Source organism: Coturnix japonica (assembly GCF_001577835.2).
Source record: "Coturnix japonica isolate 7356 chromosome 1 unlocalized genomic scaffold, Coturnix japonica 2.1 chr1random1262, whole genome shotgun sequence".
NCBI lineage: Eukaryota > Metazoa > Chordata > Aves > Galliformes > Phasianidae > Coturnix > Coturnix japonica.
Window position 1 is genome coordinate 1 of NW_015438991.1, and position 3437 is coordinate 3437.

The 3437-nt window shown below is 33.3% G+C and overlaps 1 long non-coding RNA gene across 1 annotated transcript; it reads right to left on the reverse strand.

Moving 5' to 3' along the window:
* Positions 1-849: 849 nt before the first annotated feature.
* LOC107306756 lies at positions 850-2539 on the reverse strand. The gene is made up of 2 exons (XR_001552259.2): positions 2397-2539; positions 850-922 (listed from the first exon to the last, which is right to left on the reverse strand). It is a non-coding gene; the product is annotated as an uncharacterized LOC107306756 (long non-coding RNA).
* Between the last annotated feature and the right edge of the window lie 898 nt (positions 2540-3437).

The following is a 3437-nucleotide window of genomic DNA, read 5'->3' on the forward strand; positions in this document are numbered from 1 at the left end:
GTGCAAACACAGCTCCCCTCTCATCCTGTTCAGGTAATTTCCACAAATTGATAATTCAGCCATAAAAATGCAATTACGTTTCTTTCACATAGAGAACATAAAAACATCAAAAGATATGAATACGAGTACAGGAACATTTATATTTTACTAATATTATTTTTAAAGGCCCCAAATTAAAAAAGTTTTATTATTAAAGTTGCTATCCTCACATTCTAAACCAGTCCTAGAATTTCATCTTTTTTTTTTTCCAAATGAAAATGTGCACTTACAAGTAAAACAAACCTAAAATTTACCTTGAGAATATTCTAAACCTTCTAGGACTGTTTATTTTTCCTACTGAGAAAATTTCTAAACAAAGATATGCAGTGTAGTCTAACATTCCCAACATAGCATTTAACAAGTTTACAAGAGAGAAGAGGAACAACCAACCTACTGGGATAAAATATATTTCTTAATTGTTACTAAGTTACATAAGGAAAGAAATCAGAAATTTCAGATATGTTTTCTCAATTGCTCAAGTTGGTAGTTAAAAAAATTGTATGTTGTTTTTCCTCTTTCAGGAACCAAAACGATCCCAGCAAGATGCAACTCAAATACCAGGGACGTGTATTTCAGTATCAAATATTTTAATGAATTTCTTAGAAACATCTCTCTCTTCACTCTTACTGACAAAAGACACATATGTTTCCTACTGCAAGTGTAGTCTAGCAGATCAAAGTCTTTTCTGTCATTAAAAATGATCTGGATTATGATTCTATGATTGGCATTAATGTAATTAAAAGCAGGTTATAATTTTAAGTAACCCACATTCACTGTGGAATAAAGACAAACAGAACTTACTTTTGGTTGTTTTATTAGGTCAACCAAATCTTTTACTTGATGTCGTAGCAGATTCTGACATTTCCACATTTCATTCAATGCTCTAAAACAAAAAGGAGAAGAAAAAAGAGAGGAGAGAAAATACATTAAAAAAGGAGAAAATTTTCTAAGTCTCCTATTCAATAAACAGTATAACTGTGCCCGTCACCTGAAATTTTATCATTGTGTGAGCAAACAGTAAATGTTTCCTGAAGGAATGATATAGAAAATTTAATTGACCATACTATACTGGAACAAAGAATGATTTTGAAACAAGGTCCATTTCAAACGTTTAGCTACAGTGCTTTTAAAAGAGGGTAATAACTGATGTCTGCCTCGTAAAGAACTTAGCTGTACAAGACCAAAGTCATTCTTCTAAATCCATTCGAAGAAGCAGGCTAAGGCAGATATTTAGGATTTTTATTATCAAAACAATTCCCAGAAAGCACCAACTAGGTGTCCAAACTGTGAAAAGCAAGCATTGATTAGACTTGTAAGGGATGCATTAGAGAGAGCCTACAGCTCTCTTCCCAGGAAAAATAAGGCATCTTTTAAAAAAAGAAAGTAAATATGGTGATCTCAATTTAAGTAGAATTCAAAAGGAAAAGACAGTCCCATTTAAGTGAATATACTACATCTTTCAAATGCATTCTGCAGCATGTGAAAGCTGTAGAATTCAGAAGTTATTTGTTGTCTGAAATACCAAGTACTGAAAAAATCCCGTTCCACATTTTGTTTAGCCTGTACCAGAAATTACTACAACAGTAACTTCTTAATATTGTTTTTGATTTGTAAAACTAACGTTGTAGTATCTTTGACTACATTACACCTAAAATGCAGGGCATCCAAACACCTATTAATTGAATTCCAAAGTTGCTTTTTAGCCATTCTATGACATTTGTGAAAAAATACATTTGATTTCCAAAAACTAAGTAAAATCAAGGAAATCCAATCAAACAGCAAACATTACAGCAGCAAAACTGTCATTAGTCTAATTCACAAATTTTAAGTTGGAGAGGGCAAATAATTGCCTTCTCTAAACACATCTGTCTTCTCTAAACACAACTGTAAGTAAAATGCGTGCTGAAGGAAAAGAGGCAAGCAAGTAATTTCTTCCCACTCTTAAGTCATCTTGGCTGCTAAAATGAGGAGTGTATTAATTCCAAAGTTGTCAGATAAGATCTAGTAAATGCCACTAATCTATGCTAACTCTTTCCAGACATGAGAGGACTGACATGCACACAAGGCCCCCTTGGCAGCCCTTTGGCACTGCCTTCTTTGTTGTCTTTTTTTTTTTTTTTGGTTGGTTGGTTTTTTTTAAGTTGCCTATGGTTAAAATGTACCACACCTTGAAAACCACCCTATTGGTTTTTCAAACTCTCACCTGAGGGAGCATGCTGAAAATGTAATATAGCAATACTAATAGTCTGTGAACTGCTTTTGTATACTGCGCTAGGCTAGACATAACAATTTAGAACCAATTTACAATAACAACTGTATTAAAAATTATATTGCATTAAGTAAAAAATAGCACATACTTTACAGCATTTGAATCCAGTGTTGCGTAAAGGTAATACAAACATTTCATTCTTTCATTTGTTTCCAAGTTGTGAGGGACCATGTACTGAGCAAAGATGCGTTCAACAAGTAATCTGAAAGCAAGAAATTGAGCTCAAATTGTTAATAAGTTCATTCAGAAATTCTCTAGAAATTAGTTGTGGCATACTAAGATTCAAAAGCCTAAAGGCAAGGCCACTTAACTTTCAATAAAACTCAGCATCACGTAGACAACAAGATATCTAAGGAAGTCATAGTATTGATGTTAGCAGAACATTTATTAGATGACATTATCAAAATCAATTACATACATCTAGATAAAAATCAAAGGATGTCTCAATTATCAGCCTAAAGGATTAGTATCATGGTCTGTTCTTGAGTTGATGTAATATGAAGGGCTTAAAATAGAAATAAAACTCATGCTGATTATTAGACATAATCACAAAGCCCAGAAGAACTCAGATAGTAGTCAGAAGCCCCTTTCTGAATGGAAAAGTTAATCTCATTTCTGTTGCTTCCATAGTGAGATTCCAAGTACATTCATAAGGAAATTAATAAAGGTTCCTGCTACATCTTTATTTAGAGACAGAAGGAAACAAATTTTGGTTCTGTCAGTTACCAAGAAAGAAAACCACACCCACGTTGCAATCATGTACATTTAGTCTGGAAATGAGAACAAAACCCTCATCCTTATGTGCAAGCTTATGTTCCTAGAGTCTTCCAATGGGATCAGGTGGTCAAAATCCAAGCTCAGCTAGTTTTAAGAGATCTTGAAATTTTCATAAACTGTGAATGAGGATCTGATGTTCAAGAGAATTCTTCCTATCTTCATGGTATTGAGGAAATAATTGCTAATTTTGCAGGTGACATTTTTCAATAGTACAATTTTTTAGAAAGGCTTGTATAGGTTTGCAATGTTTTTTGTATTTCATTATGCTATGAAGACCAAAGATTCATCTTGAAAGCCAACAAGATCATATCAATTAGTCAAGGCAGACCAGCTCCCAAACTAGTTCCCACTG